This window comes from Colobus angolensis, unplaced genomic scaffold (assembly GCF_000951035.1).
Source record: "Colobus angolensis palliatus isolate OR3802 unplaced genomic scaffold, Cang.pa_1.0 Scaffold147, whole genome shotgun sequence".
Classification (NCBI taxonomy): domain Eukaryota; kingdom Metazoa; phylum Chordata; class Mammalia; order Primates; family Cercopithecidae; genus Colobus; species Colobus angolensis.
Window position 1 is genome coordinate 547,790 of NW_012114566.1, and position 17,637 is coordinate 565,426.

The 17,637-nt window shown below is 37.7% G+C and overlaps 1 pseudogene; it reads left to right on the forward strand.

The window, feature by feature from the left end:
• The first annotated feature begins 2,414 nt into the window (after positions 1-2,414).
• The window catches only part of LOC105507271, a 158,247-nt pseudogene continuing 143,024 nt past the window's right edge, over positions 2,415-17,637 (forward strand).

The following is a 17,637-nucleotide window of genomic DNA, read 5'->3' on the forward strand; positions in this document are numbered from 1 at the left end:
GGTGAGCCGAGATGGCGCCATTGCACTCCAACCTGGATGACAGAGCAAAACTTCATCTCAAAAAAAAAAAAAAAATCATTCCCAGTTCCCCCCACATCATCAATGAAAAAAGGCAGCAACAAATTCGGCTATATAAAGATGACAAATGTGCAAAGGAAAGCCTGTGAGAAGGGACAGGTTTAGATTTTTGGCTTCATGTTCAGGTTTCATATTTTCTAATTTGAATTTCTACTGATTTTGATATCCTTTTTATGCTCTGATTAGGCAGATTAAATATGCCTATAAAGAATTTTCCAGATACACGATATTACATGAGATCATAATAAAATTATTTGAAGACACAGACAACATGTTTGTTTGTTTTTTTAAAGGTTCTGTGTGTTTCTGAGAGAACCTTTGTTTCTATCACTTTACTAGCATGTCAAAGAATCCCTGGTGAGGACTGTAAATTGAAAACCGGAAACAATGCCAACATTATTACTATACCTGGAACATTTAATCTTGTCTATTCACTGTTCTTTACAGTAAAGAAAGCTCTGTACCTATTCTCGTCAGTCTCCTTTAGCAGAATACTTGTGATGGTTTGGATTATTGTTCAGTAAATATTAATTCCCCTACAACTCCAACTGTGGGCAGAGAAAACTTCCTTGCCTTGTTGATATTGGGCTTGGAAAGTTAGCAAATGTAACACAGGCAGAGGCCTTACATATGTCTATATGGTTTGCCTTGGCTTCAGGACTCCTGGTATTCATTTTGAGAATAAAATTGTCAGATGGCCACTGATTTAAAGATTGTGAAAATTATGTGTAACACATCAAATCCTGGAGCCCAGAGCCTGGAGCTGGGCCAAGCTGAGCTGCAGTCAACCTACAAACCCATGAATGAGAAATAAGATCTTGATGTTTTAAGCCACTACATCTTGGTGTGGTTTGTTATGCCTCATTATTGTGACAAAAGCTGACTGAGACAGCTTCTGAGTCTGTTGGTTAAAAATATTAACATTAAAGTTCTCAAATATAAAATGTATTTAGTAAATTAGTCAAAAGTACCACTCAGTCAAAAGATAGTTATTGAACACTTAGAATGTGCCAATCACTGTGCTACATACTGGAGATGGATGGTAAACAAAATAGACATGGGGAAACTTGACAAGGTAATAGAAATACAATGTTACCTGTTCTGATAGGGACAAGCAAGCATCAATTATGTGATGATTTAGAAGGGGGACTAGTACTAGTCTTGACAAGTCAAGGAGGTTTTGTCAGAGATGAAGCATGAGTAGGGATTATTTACATTGCTGTGGGAAGAAGCAATAATATCCTCAAAAACTCAGAAATAAAAAGATATAATAATTCAGTGGACTACAAGAAATAATGCATGACAGGGAGTGAGTGGAGTACATAAAAGTAAGGATGTGTGTAGTAGAAAATAGTTTGAGGGGGCAGAGCAGGTAGGAAGTGTGTCTGCGTCTTCTGGCAGCCATCCCACACCCTAAATGTAAAGAAACATAAAGCTCAGATGATGTCATTGGTTGCTAGGATTCAGCTATGCCTGAAACCAAAGATAAGACTCTGGGTAACACTTACATTTACCACATTTAGAAAGAGGCAGTAGATTCACTAGCAGATATTTGTTGAGCATTGTGAATGTGATGCTAAGCGAAAGTAATACACTTTCCTCAGAAAGATTATTATCTGGTTGTAAATACAGAGAAGTAAAGAGGCAATTTTAACACATAGTGTTGCGATATAATACGGAAAACAGGACAATATGGGAAGAGAGTCAGAGAAATTCCAAAGAGAAAGTAACACCTAAGCTGAGAACATAAAGGAGAAAAGGTATTTGCTCAATGCAGGCACGGTGGCTTACACCTGTAATCCCAGCAATTTGGAAAGCTGAAGCAGGAGGATTACTTGAGCCCAGAAGTTCTAGACCTGTCTAGGTAACATGATGGGACTCAGTCTCTATAAACACTTTTAAAAACTAGCCAGGCATGGTGGTATGCACGTATGGTCCCAGATACTTGGGAGGCTGAGGCAGGATGATTGCTTGAACCTAGGATGATGAGGCTACAGTGAGCCATGTTTATGTCACTGAACTCCAGCCTGGGTGACAGAGTGAGAACTTTTCTCAAAAAAGAAAAAAAAAGAAGATTTACTTAAGAATAAGAAGATACTATTCTACATAGAGTAAATGAGATGTTTAAGATTTTTCAGGATGAAAAGAAAGATAGTCTGTATAGGGGGTGATTTCCTTTTAAGAGACAAAATGGGAGAAGTGAATAGGACCAGATCATAAATCATGTTATGGAGTTTGAACATGAATTTGAGAACAAGGAAAATCAATTAAGGGATTTCAAGGATAATTGAGAAACGCATAGCGGAGAGAACTGGAAGGACTTGACAACTGACTACATGCCTGTGTTAAAGGAAAGGGAAGACGAGGATACTCAGCAAACTGACTTGGGTAAATCGGTGAAGAGCAATGTCATTGGGAGCACAGATGTAGCACAAGGTAGTGAGGAGGATTTAGTGGTGACATAAAAAAAAAAAAATTAAAAGAGGTGGACAAACAGCTATTAGGGCAAAGTAAGAGAATCCGTGTAATGCTAAGTCACTAATCCAGGAGAAGACTTATTACTAAGAAAGAGGAGTTTTTCATCTGTGTCAATGTGGCAAATTTGAGGATACCAGTAAGAAACCATATTCCAATTTGGATATTAGGAATTTAGGAATGACTTTTGATAAAGTAGCTTCAGCAATCTGGTGTGGAGACCAGATTATAAAAGCCTGAGGGATGAGTGAGTGGTGAAGAACTGGGAGAGAAAGCAGAAGAAATAATGGAGTGGCATCCTAAAAATGTAGCTGTGTGGAGAGAAGGGAGTATTAGGAGAAGAAGTCAAGACAGGTTGTGTGCTGAGAGACAGGGGAGAGAAAGAGATTTAAGATATAAGTGCATGTGTGTGATGGCGTTGAGGGTGGGAATTCTAGAGCAATATTCCAGAGAAAGTAGAAGTCTTGAGCTCAACCTCAAGGCTGGAAAACTCATCTCAGATAAGGAGCAGGGATACTTCATTGTCAGGGACAGAGAACAGAGGGGCAGACTAGTGATAACTAGAAAAGGAATTCTGAGTGATGGAAAGGAAAACTAAGGAGTTGTTGTTCATTAACTTTTACTCTTAAAGGAAGCAGAGTATGGATATCTGAGTTTGAAAAACAGAAATATTTATAGTCACTTTTTAAGGGAACTGGTAAAGAGATGTTTCTTAGTTGCAAACCATAGACTATATCTAGTTAATTTTGGTAGAGGTAAAATTTATTCAGGATACTGGGTAATTGACAGTATTATCAGAAGGTCCAAAGAGCCACAGAGAGTCATGGGACGATACTCAATGCATGAAAATGACACGTGAAAACACCACTGCTGTCAACATGTGTCACCTATATCTCAGTTCATTGAAATATCACAGCTTAAGATTGGACATTAAATGTCTCTGAGGAGCCAAATGCTTGGAAGCACTTGTAACCACTAATTGCTGCAAGATAGATTCAGTGAGTGTCTAGGACATCATATTGCTCCCTTCTGTAGGAAAGACTGCTGTTTGTACCCCAACATACATTCACTCCATCTCTCATTGTAATAAAACACTTGGTCACATGGCCAGCTGCTCAGAGTAAAAACTACATTTCCTAGCCCCTACTTAATCAAATTGTGGCCATGTGATTCAGTTTAGGCCAGTGGAAAATAGAAGTTATTTTATATTAGCTTTTAGTATAGTGAAGATGAGTCACACTCCCTAGGGTTGTGAAATAATCACTTCAAAGGGGTCTTGTCCCTATGGACTTCTGAGACCAAAGCATAGTATCAGTCTATGATGATAGATCTTTACTCTTCTATAAGAGCAAGTAAACTTCTATCTTATTTTCCTAACTGAAAAAAATATTTTCATAGGTGTGTCTAATGGGTGGCCCAGATCCCTTTCCTGCACCCAGACAGCCAGGGAGAGTGAGGGAATGAATTCAGCTCCCACTCTGGCAGCCAGGTTTATAATGCTGAGAATGTCTCCCAAATAGAAGAGCTATTCAAAAGTTGTTAGGCAACCACTAACAAAACAGTTGTTTGTTTGTAAAGGGAGTGGGGAGGGGGGACGGAGAGGGGAAGGAAAGGAGAAGGGAGGGAGGGAGAGAGGAAGAAGAAAATAATAATGAGTAGTAAAAGGGCACAAAAGAGCATGAATTAATCCAGGTCTGATTTTATGGTATTTTCTTTTAATCTTAATATCCTGGAATTGGGAACAGAAACTAGTCTTCGCCTAGCGAAAATGCAGTTGAATCACCAAACTGTAAAATTCAGATTTGATGCAGAAACCAAGATGGAAAGAAATGAAAGGCAGGACAACATTCCTTCCCTGTGCTTCTTCAGCCCCAGTAAGAGGATAGGTATGAGAAGGAGTATTGAGGACTGAGTGGTGATAGAAGCAGGCAGGGGTTTGAAATCAGATGTGGATGTGACCCTAACTCTGCCTAACATACTAACCCTAAAAAGTTAGGCAAGTTAATTGCCCCTTTGAGCTCATTTCTTCATTAGTAAAATGGAAATAGTTGCAGTACAAGCCAACAAAAGTATAGTACCAGCTCAGTGCTTAGTGCATTGTGTAAACCCTCAAATTCTTAGTAAACACTTTTTAATAAAGCTCAAGTACTTCTCTTACTCTTCCACTCTCATCTCATGCCATAGGTTTAGGCAAACAAAAATATCTAGTCCTGTCTGGAACCGGAAACCACCCCATATAATTTAAGCCATTCTCAGAAATACTGTTTGGACAAAGGGAAGAAAAGTCATGACTCATAATTGGAGGACAGAATCCTCAGGAAAAACCAACATTAGCATCTAAACGAGAAAATTAGCTTATTGACACTGAAAAATGTTACTACATTTTCAATTTCATTAAAACCTCCAATAGACAAACACATTTATTTCTGTGCTATGTGTCTGATAGCAAGAAGGGCCAAAAACATCAGTCTACAAGATCTGGGACTCTAGACTGTGACAGTGCTGATGAAATATATGTTTCCTGAGAAGACGTACAATCTTGACTATCTGTGACCATTGAAATATTAAGGAAATTACTTATAAAACAGATAAAAATCCATTAAGAGAGCATAGCCTAGAAACCACAGAGGAGGATGGGAAGGACTAATTTCCAATCCTCCTTGAAAATAAAAAAAAGATTTTTTTCCCCTTGTTATTATCCTCATGAAATTAAATTTCATTGTGCAGTTCTCATCTTTGTAATTACTAGGTTGCTTTCAGAATTAGATGTAAAAAGCCACCTCATATACAGGGAGCTGCTGATTTTTCTAAATATTATATTTTAAAAATGATAAAAGAGGAAGGAATAACATTTCAAATGATCATTATAATCACCAGGCTTGTTCTGTGTCAGCCCACTCACCTGACTCGATGCAATTCATTTACAGGCACTGAGGCAGGACACCTACAAGTATCCCCACCCCCAACCCTAAAACCATCTGGATCCATACAGGAATAGGATCCCCAAGAATATGTACTTGAGTTTTAGAAGTCCAGAGGCTGGAAGCCTGGAAACCTGTAGATAGGTCTTGAGAGGTGTAGTACACTGAATAATTGCCCAAAGATGTCCATACCCTAATCACCTGGAACCCATGAGTATGTTGACTTACGTGGCAAAAGGGATTTGGCAGATGTGAGGAAGCTTATGGACTTTGAGATGGGCAAGTGTGGATCAGCTAGGTGGGTCCAATCTAATCACATGAGTGCTGAAAAGCAAAGGCCCTTTCCTGCCTCTGGTTACTCAGAGAAAGGTGATAATGATGATGGAAAAGAACCAAAGAGATGGCAATATGAGAAGGATTCAACCCGAAGTTGGTGTTGAAGGCAGAGGGGACATGAGCATAGGAATGCAGGCAGCCTCTAGAAAAAATGAGGATATTCTTTCCTAGAGACCTCAAAATTAATGTGGCCTTGCCTACACCTTGATTTTAACTGAGTGGGACCTGTGTAAGACTTCTGACCTACAGAACTGTAAGATAATAAATGTATGTTTTTTCTTCCACTATGGTTGTAGTAACTTGTTACAGCAACATAGAAAACGAATATAGTGATTCTCACAACCAATGCTGTGAGAATCCATTAAATAACTTGACATTTTTTTCCTAATACTTACTTAATTTGTCTAATCTTATTACACTCTGCTTTTCCTGTCTATCTGCTCCGCTTACCAGTGTTCACACTGGGTTTGGAGCTCTGCTCCTGTCCCAGCTCTTCAGAACAGGTGCTGACAATATGCCTGCCTCTTACTACCTTTTATTTGGGCACTAGATTCTCTCAGTGAAAGCAGTAGCTAGCTGCTATACTGTTCCAGCTGAAATGAATCACACTGCATCCAGTCCTGAAGATTCCCACAGCTCCTCTTTGTTTTCACCATATGAGACCCATTTGAACATCAAGCGTGTCCAGGACCTAGTCTTACTCATAAAGCTTTTCTTCTGTCCTTCTTCCTTCCTCCTTTCCTTCCTCTTTTCCTTCCTTCCCTCCCTTTCTGCCTCCTTCCCTTCCTTGTTTTCTTTCATCCCAGTGATGATGCTCTTTACACAAACATCTTAACAAGTACTACACACACACATACACACACACACACACACACATTATGGAAGTGTAACATGAGACATTAAAATCACCCAAAACGGGTGGTTTTAATTTCTATTACATTTCATTAAATTATTAAATTGTAGATTAACAATGAGTGAATTTTAATATATACAAGTTACACTTCAATGAAGCTGTCTTTTACAAAAAGAAAGTTTTGTTCTAAAGCTTTTATTTATCATCATCATCACTATCAATTACATACATGTACACAGGAGAGAAAAGCAAATAGTAAGAAAAGATAAACTGAAAACTATATTTAGCTGCCTTATCACCAATCTTATGCCCAATATACTAATGCTTTTATCAAACTCTTGCTTTTTTACTTATATAAGTTTTAAATTTTGGAATAAATTTACAGGAAAGTTGCAGAGAGTACCAAGAGTTCTCATATATCCTTCACTGAATTTCTCCTAATGTTAAGATCTTACACAGGCATCTCACACTTGTTTAAAAAAATCTGCTCTTAATTCTTCTGGGTATTTATTCCATATTTCTAAACATGCTTATATCTCTATTAACCAATTTATCAAATATAAACCATAACCATTGTCTCTGTCACTGTGAAGGTAAGGAAACAGCTCACACGCTCCATTGGAGAAGGTAACCTTCCCTCATCTTAATGCTTTTAGTATTAAGCATTTTTAGCATTTGATTGGTTCACTTTTTACTTTAAATAATGCATGTAAGAAAAAGTTTTATTTTCAGTCATTGTTATACCCTGTCTTTTAAAATTCTACTTGCGTATTTAAGAAATTGGTATCCCTCTATTTCCTTCTTTTCTACTTTCTGTTTGAACAACTCAGCTTCCATTCATTTATTAAATTGATACTTGTTGAGTATGCGCTATACTTCAAGATTTTTTTAGGCTCTGAGGATACACTCATAAAGGCAGGAGCAAATGATTTCCCTCCTCTCACAAGGCTTGCATTCTAGAATTGGAATAAGACCAATAAAAGACAACAAAAACATGTAAAGATAAGGGTGATGCAGATAAGCAGACCTCAAGTGATGGAGTAGTTAGTTTTCCTTAGACCAAATGGCCAGAAAAGACCTCTCAGGAGATGACTTTTCACTTCAGAGGGAATGGTTAATGCAACGGCCCTGAGGTGGGAGTGAGAAACAAAGGGACAGGCAAGCAGAGAAGAGAGAGTGGTAAGAGATGAAGTCAGTTTAGTGCCAGGAGCCAAACAATGATTTTTATGCAGGGCAAGGAGTTTGAATTTTATTCTATGGGTAATGGGAAGTCTTTGCAGGGGGTTAAATATGTCATGCATATGTAGGGACACGGTCTGATTTACCTTCTTGAAGTTAACTTCAGCTGATGTGTGGAGAATGAATGTAGCAACAGGTTTGCAACAGAGAAGCCACTTGGGAAGTTATGGCCATAGTTCAAGTGAAAAATGGGAATTACTGGACTGATTTGGGATATGCTTTTGATGGTAGAGTTTGCAAAACTTACAGAGGAGTTAGATGCTAGATGTGAGCAAATGAATAAAGATAGTACTAGAAGCTGTACAGTGGATGATACTGTTTACTGAGATAGAGAAGCCTAAGAGAAGCCAGTTTAGGTCAAAGTGTTGAGGTAATCAATGGTTCTGTGGTGTCCACATTAAATTTGAGATGCCCAAAAGATATCTAAGTAGAGATGTTAAGCAGACAGTAGGTTATTCTCATTAGGGATTTCAGTAGGGGTCAGACTGGAGACACATATTTAAAGTTATTTCTAATAGTTTACATTTAAAGCAATGAGACTGGATGAGGTTATCTAGGGAGGAGATGAATAGATAGAGAAGAAAAATAGCTAAGAAGGAGCCCTGAAGCATTCTTCTATCTAAATGTCAAGCAGAAGAGAAGCCAGCAACAGATTCTGAGAAGTGGCCAATAAGAAGGAAGGAAAGCAGGAGTGCAAGGAAACCCAAGAAAAAAATGTTTCAAGAAAACACATATGGTGAACAGTGTCCAGTGCTCCTGGGAAGTCAAGTGAGTGGAAGGAACTATTGGCCTGGCCATTGGCAAGTCACTGATGACACTCAGAAGTGGGTTCTCAGAGAAGTGTCAAACTCAAAATAAAAAAGTAGAGACAAACTTCGAAAGTTAATGTGTTATTTGAGAAGGAAGAATTGCAATTCAGGGCATACACACAGACCAGATGGTCTTTGGAATGTCCGAAGAACAAAGAGAAGACTGGGGGTTTTATCAAAAAAAGGGAATGTTGTATGTTGTGTGTGGTCCAGAGGGAAAATCTTCCTTATGTCAAATGACTTTCATACTTTGAATCTAACTCTTGGCTCTGACTTTCAGATCCACAATTAAATGGCTCAAGCGATTAGTTCAGGCCCACCTGAATAATCTCTTTTTATTGACTCAAAATCAACTGATCAGCGATCTTAGTTATATGTACAAAATCTTCTGCCATATAATATAACCTAATTATAGCACAAAACTGGGGGAAGAAAGAAGTCATGGGGACAGTCCTAGAATTCTGCCTGAGTCTTCCAAAAGAGGCTAGAATATGGGGACCTTATTATAGGACACCAATGTTCCCATTAGAAACAATTACTATTATTATAGTTATTATTATTATTATTATTAGAGATAGGGTATCACTCTGTTGCCCAAACTGAAGTTCAGTGGTGCAATCATAGCTCACTGTAGCTCAAATTCTTGGGCTCAACTGATTCTCCTGCCTCAGCCTCCCAAGTAGCTGGGAATACTGGCATGTATCTATTTATTAATTGAATACATTTTCATTTAAATCTCAATATAATTTTAGTGTATGTTTTTAAGTGTAAAAATGTATTAGTATAAAATGTGTGTAATGTGTATATGAGTTTAATATTTACGTTAACTTTTACTTTCTGTTTTACAACTCCTACAGTGCATAGTAAAAAATGTCTGGAGAGAATTTGTTCATAAAATTCTGAAGCATGAACTGAGATCGCTTTCTATATAATGACAATACTAATAATGATAATAATTATTACAATTTATTGAACACTTACTATATGCCTTGCTCTGTTCTTGAGAAGTAACTTAATTATAAATGTTCCTTACAACATTCCTGTGAGATTTATATTATTATTATGAATGAAGAAAACAATGCCCATAGAATTTAATTAATTTCACCAAGATTGTCTTAAATAAATTGCTCTTTCAGTGGAGTCAAGGCTGTTTCCAGCCTCTCATTGGGAAGCAGAATGGGAGAAATAGGTTTAGCTAACCATGGATTGATGCTTGATGCTGCTGAACCCCCTGAGTGTCCCATTTAAACTAGTTTGTTTATTTCAAGCCACCCTTGAGCCATGATTGCTCTAAGAAATGGAACTTAAAAATCACAGACCTGAGGCTAATGGCTCTCAATTTCTGGCATCTATGCTGACATTTATTTTTCCTCTCTTGGCTCCATTTCAGTGTGAGGAACTCTTAAAAGTAGTAAGGAGATCTGCTCTGCTTACCTACCTCCCAGTATAAAGAATGAATACAGTAATTCAGTTTAACCCACAAACATGGATAGGAGAGAAAATGAATGTGAAATAACAATCTTGTAGATTTTATAGACACACCTGTGCTCTTGCTTCAATTCTCTGTAAAACATCTAAGTATTAAGCATTTAGAACTCGGTTTACATAGCACCTCCTCAAAGAAGGCTTCCTGACCTCCCAAGATGAGATTGAATCAGTTTGTCCTCTTTTGTGCTCCCATTCCTCCCAACACTCTGTTCACCATAGCCCATACAACACTGTTATAATTGTTAGTTTTCTTGTCTGTCATCAACACTATACTATTGTCGAATGCAGGGGCAGGCTTCTGGCGATATCCTCGAAGCTTTTATACTAGAAGGTTGCAGATAGTAGCAATATAAAAAAACACAAAATATGATTTTAAAAAAACACATATGGATGAACAAAAAATAGCAAATTGTTAAACTGACGAATGAACAGGTTAAAAGTAGGCACATTAAACATGGTACAGGAAATCAAAAAATTAGGCCATCAAATAAATGAGAAAAACCTTGCTGCAGTGACCTCCTCCAGACTTTTACACCCAGAAAAATGTAGAAATAAACTACTCAGGTTTTTCATACATGTAAGTGAGTTGTGGAATAATTTGGCATTGATGATTGCTGTTCACTTATAGGAAGATTGCACACACACACAAAGCTTTGTTAGTGGCCTGAAGAGACAGCTGCATGAAGAACTGAGCTCTTCTAATATCATATAAACCGTACTGTAATTTTGGTTCATGCAATATTCTATCCTCATGTTGTGTGTGTTTAATTCAACGTGAAGATCTAAAGACAGGTTGAGGAAAATCAATCAGTTTTTAACACCCTTCTTTTTGAAATTATAAATCATCCATGGTTCAATGGCCACTCCAGCCACAGTTATACCTTGTCCTTCCTTCTCTCCAATCCCCCAAAGGTTAAAGGCATTGCTCCCAATCTGAGAGTTTTTACTAGAACTTTTCAAATCTCTTCCAACCTCAGAATGACTCAGTAGCTCATGCACTTGAGGAAAAGCTGAAGAGATAGTGTCCTAAATTGCTATTTAGCCTCACCTGGCAGGAGTTGATGAAGACTACTAGTGAGTAAACAATGAAACATTTTTGAACCCCTCTCATTCTATTCATCTAATAATTGAGCACAACTATCATAGTATCATAGCAACAATAATTTTACAAATCAGATTTCCATTTGTTTGTGTTAGAATCCTATACCCTCCTAGGTCATTTTAACAGTTATTTTTAAGAAGCTGGACAAAAGTTGTTTTAAATGAAGAAAAATGTCAGGTCTCATTGTGCTCTAATTGGCCATGAATAGCATGGCTCCTAATAGGGTTTCATGGCTAGCCATTGACAATCGTTTGTATTTAGACTGCTTTTCTAAAAGTGCAATGATTTCTGTGTGGTAGAAAGCTCTGGAGACTAATAGACAAGTCATAATAATGTAAACTCACATGGTGGTTTCTACTACTGACAAATGCCTTTGTCCATGTTAGATATAGTGATGAGATTTCTTTAAACTTGAGTGCAACTATAGGCTTTCACGAAATACAAACTTTTTTCTGGGACCTCTCTAGAAATGTTTAGAAGTGGTAGTAAAATTAATAAGCTAAAAGTTAAAGTACTTAAATTCAAAAGCCTTAGCAAAGCAAAAATGGAACTCTATTTAGCATTAGAGGAGAACAACATAGACATTTCAAACTTCTTTGGAGACAGAAAATGATCAGAACACAAAACATACATGCTTGTCTGTTAGTGACAGGGTGAACTTGGGTGGAAAACTGGAAACAAATGAATTACCAATTGAGTGACATTTTGTGCTCTGATGTAAGCAATGTGATGCCCTTATCAACAATTGAGCCAAGGTAATGAGGGGCCATCTGAAAGGCTGATTGGAAGCAGTGTAGGAACACAGCAGAGCAACTCCACTAAACAGAGTGCTAGAGAAGGCTAGAAAGGTAGTCAGTTTGGGTGTTGCCCCAGTGACACTTCCTAATTTGGAGTCCTTGTATGTTTGCAAAGGTTATTCAAATAATTTATACTCTTTCCAGTTTTCAAACTCTGTTGTCCAAATGAAGTATATTATTTGGCTGGGTTCTGGAAAATAGCATGCTTTTTGGTAAAAGGAATAATTGGGAATAATCAACAACAATAATAATAACTCAGCAGTGACTGAGGACATTCCTGCATCAGAAACCTCTAGGTACTACAGGTTTATGCTCTCATTAATTTGCAAAACATCCCAATGTTGAACACACCACAGGGCAAGACAACTTTCTTCAGAATTAGGTCCTAAGATCACCCCTAAACTATTTGCTAAATATTTTGATAACTAGAAAAAACCCTAGAGATAAGTGTGAGATGGCTGAATAATTCCAGAGCCCCTGCATTTCTAAAGAGTTTACTTTTTTCTGTCTTAGTATTTAGCCTCAATAACCTTAATACATGTAATTTAAACTAATTACCTAGTAAACTCCCAGAGGAAGAACTAAAATACTTAGTGGAACCCTGGGGAAAGTTGTATTATAAAAGAAGCACACCTATTAAATACATCACCAGATGCAGCCTCCCCTGTATTTTACGTTGGAGAAAATTCAAGCTAGAGAAGGTAAGTACATTCTCCAAGGTCAAGAATGAAGCAAGTGGTAGAATTGGGATTTAAGCCAGGGCCCATCTGTATCACCACTGTATAGTTAACAATACAAGTGGACATAGCATTGTGTATACACTTCAAATAGATAGAAACTATTTCTTTTATTAGCAAAGAGTCTGGAAACAGAATGTAAAGCAGATGATAATGTAATATATTTAAGCAAAAACAGAATACAGAAAAGATTATGAGTAAAAGAAAGGAAGGAATGTTGGCAAATTTATTAATTCTTTGGAAGGATAATTTTGTGAACTGAAATAAAAGTCTATGCTTTGATGAATAAGTCAAAGTAGTAACTACTTCCTATGTGCCAAGTTTTTAAAATGCTAAATTTGTAAGATATTTGTGAAAAAGATGATTCAATGACAAAATTTCAATAAAGCCTCAAGAATTTGGTATTTGAGACACTGAAGTATAATTTCCCAATTGATCTTTTCTACTAGTCACACACATTCCCAGTCAAACCAAAGCATTTTTCTACTCTAAATGAGAATTGGTTTTCAACTTTCCGAAAAATTTAGAGTCAACAGCACAAGTCAGCAAGTCTTTGGGTAACTTGACCAAGTTGAATTGCAAATTTCCCCAGAACTGGGACAGGCTCACCTCCCTGCTAGGCCTTTTCTGCATGTGAACTTCATATGCGATTCATTTTATTGATATAACCCATAACTATTTCATTTCCAGCGAGTTCTTACGGTGAATTTTAGGATCCCAGTTGTAGTCTTTGCTTGATTTCTACTTAAGCCCTGCAAGAAATTCTCCAGGAGTTGGTATACCAGGTGGCTGGAAGTGATCTGCACATCTTCATTTTAGCTTTCTCTGTAATAAAATAAAAGTCTTAAACACGGACACATATATGTTTAATTTTAAAAGTTAATTATAATTCATTTTTGCTTTAGCCTTTTTAAAAATTAATTCCTAATTATCATAGCTGTCAACACTTCTGCTTTTAAGTATTTCATATTCAGTTTTTTAAAAAATAGTAAAATATGAATCCGTAAAAGCAGTAAAATGCTTTCTTTCTGTTTTAAAGAGCAAATGTTCTGGCTTCTCTCAAAGACCATCTATCTACTTGTCATGTGGACATTATGGTGATTTGCCAGGACTTTGCTCCTGAAATTATGCACTATGTGTCCCTCTCAATCACTTGTGTCATTCTCATCAACTTACAAACAAGTTCTGTCAACCATTTTTGAAAAATCCTTTCTTGACACCAAATTTCTCTACTAATCCTGCCCACGTCTCACCCTTCAATTCACAGAAGAGTTGGAAAAATTGTTGTCAGTATTGTCTTCTTCTTTTCCTATTCTTATTCATTTACCTTCTACTATTCTCTTTATAATTTATTTTGAAGCAAATTTAAACTAAGAGAACATTTGCAAGAAGAACACAAAGAACTCCTGGATCTACTTCACCTAGCTTCTCCAACTGTTTATATTTTACCACATTTGCCCCATGTCTCATTCCTTGTGAATACATACAACACATGATTATCATTTTTATTTTTCTAAATAACTATGGGCAATGTGACCCCGCCTCCTTAATTGCTACAGTGTGTATTTTCCAAAAACAAGGACAGTTTCCAACATGACTGCCATGCAATCATCCCAAACAGGAAATCTACACTGATGCATCACCATAATCCAAACCTGAAATCCAGTCGCATTTTTCCAATCACCCTGATTAGATCTCTTCTCTCTTTCTGGTCAAAGATGCCATTCAAAATCAAGCTTTGCATGTGGTTCTGATGTTGCTTTAGTCTCCTTCAATCTGGAAAATTTCTGCAGCTTTTTTCCTGCCTTTTATGTCCTTGATGGTTGTAAAGAATAGAGAACTTTCATTCTGTAGGATGTCTCTCAGGCAGCATCCTGAGGTTTCCCCAGGACCAGAAAGAATGATGTATTCTTAGCAGGAGCGTCACAGAATTGATGCTGTACCCTTCTCGGGACATCAGAACACCCATAGGATGATTCTTCCCACAGATGTGATATAAACATCAGGTTGGTGTCTGCCAGGTTTTTCACCCTAAAGTCACCATTTTCTCCTTTGTAAATGGTAAGTATTTTGTGGGAAGATACACCACATCTAAACCAATGGTGGCTTAGCCATGCGTTAACTTGGCTAGGCTGAATGTTTCAAGAATGTTTCAAGTTAGTCTGGGCCACAACAACCTTCTTGTGGGCAATTAAGAGGGTGGAAGTAAAGCTGCACTCATTCTGTGTCTCTCACATTGTCAATCACCCACTGGCCTAGCTCATTGGTGCGCAGGAGACAGGACTGCAACTGCTCACCTCTTCCTGATTTCTTTTCACCTTCTCTGACCTGTGAGCCAGGTAGGAGGGCCCTGACTTCTGCAGTACATCCACACCATCAAAGGCAGAAGCAACAAGAACTGACACAGGTTTCAGCTCATCTTCTGATCTGCAGCTTATGCTTGTGAATTTCAGCTTGCTCTGCTTGCCATTCAGTTTATATCTATTTCCTTTTGCCTACTGCCTACACTTTGGACTTCAAAGCTCCAGCATCACAGAGACAACAGCTTGCTTAAATCGCTTAACTGACTTTCATAATTGCAGAAGGCTAAGTGCCTGTCAAAAATCATATGTATGTCTATGTTTTTATATATAAATATTTGCTATATGTAATCTTTTTATGACTCTGTTTCCCTGCTTGGGGCATGACTGATCTACTGCTTTTTGTCAAGTCTCCACCCCAAAGTCTTAGCATCCATTTATACCTCCCATCTGAATCAATTATGACTATGATGGTTATCAAATGGTGAGTTTTCTATATTCATAACTCCTTCAAAATGTATTGGTATTCTTTTGGAAGGAAGAACTCTCAGTTCTCCCTAATTTACTTGTCTCTTCATTCATTTATGTAAAATAGACTTATGAGTTGAGATTTTAATGGGTCATAAACCATTATTCATTATTGATTTTGCTCTTCAGGTGGTCTTTGAGTTGGCCAGCAGAAGTCCCCTCCAATCTAGTCCAATGTCTCTTTGGATATATCCCCTCAATTTTTGAATATTTCCTTACTTTGTAACACAAACATATGTTTATGGATCTTTTTGTTAATTCTCTGATTTAGTCTCAGAATCAGCTATTTTTCCAAGGGACACTCTTTCTTTTAGTGGAGGATAGTATTTAGAAACCAATGCCAAAAATCTTGAACTTCCTGTTTTATCCCTATCTTTGATCTTCTCTGTTACAAACTATGTATTCATTTTCAATTGCCACACAACAAATCACTATACACTTAGCAACTTAAAACAATGCAAATTTATTATCTCTCGGTTTCCACAGATGAGGAGTCAGGGCACCAGTTGACATTCAGGGTGTCACAGGCTGTCATCAACGTGCCCACCGATGGGCTGCCATCTCAAGTGAGGCTTGGGGCCCTCCTCCAAGCTCCTTTAGATTGTTGGTAGAATTTGGATCTTTGTGATTGTAGAGTTGAAGTCCCTATTACCTGGGGTTACCCTCAGTACCTAGCGGCCATCCACCCTCAGGTCTTGGCCATGTGGTCCTCCTACAACATGGCCAGCAGGAAAATTTCCCTTTAGTGTGCTATGAGGAAGTCCTATACAATAAATATGCTGTAGTCATGGAAATGAGTATCCCATCATAGTCACAGGTCCTGTTCACACTCAAGGGCAAGAGACTATACAAGGCATGCATATTGCCGGGGACAGGAATCTTAGAGGCCACTGTAGAACTGTGTCTAGCACGAATCATCAGCAATTTGTGGGGGTTCTACATCTGATACGTGCCCAAATCTGGACCCTTCTCTGCATTTCCACGGCTAGCTTTCCAGCCCACACTACTTCCATCTCTCTTCTTTATTCTAATAGTTTCCCTCTCTCCTTCCCTCCACTTTTGCTTCCTTGTGCCATCATCTAAAACTAACCAGAGTGATCTTTTAAAAACTTACGTAAGATGATGCCTTTAACCTTCTTAAAATCTTCAACAATGTCCTATTGCATTCAAAACCAAATCTACAATTCTTCCCACAGCTTCTACATTTTCAGCCCCTACCTGCATTTTTTGTCAACTTCCTTTTGCTCCCTATGCAACAGCCTCCATAGCCTATGTATTTTCCTATTTCTCAAATGAGCCAGTTGTTCCTTCCCTATACCTTTGCACGTCCTCTGAAGTACTTGGTCCTTGCACTGAACAAATTTAGTTGGCTATCTGCATCACAGTTCACATGTCACGTCTCTAGAAGTCTTTCTGACAGTGTAAAGCGACAACATTCACTTAGTCACTCTGAATTACATCAGCCTATTTCCTTCATAGTGTTTATCAGAAAGTATATTCTTTATCTGTTTACTTCTATATCATTTGCCTATCCCAAGCAGAATGTTTGCTCCATGAGGCCAGAGACCATGTCTATTTTATTCACTGGTGTGTTGCCAGTACCTAGTACAGTACTGTTTCATGCTAAGCAGATGCTTCATAGATAGTAGTAGTGAACGGGTCTCACAAGACTTAGGTACTACATAGAAAAATTAAAAAGATGTTACTTATAAGGACTAAAACTCTAAGGTCATCTTGTAAGTGGAAAATTATACACGCATATATATATACACACACAGACTTTCTCTAAATCATTTGTCTAAATGTAGAATATTTAAATATTTAAGAATAATATTAAATTATTCCACTTGATAATATTAAAACCCCCCTTGGACTCTGGAAAGAAGGCATCAATACAGAAAAAATCGTCACTCCTTTTCTCATTGGTGGCCTGACATTTTTGCAGTGAACATCTGGCAATCATTTCCTACAGTG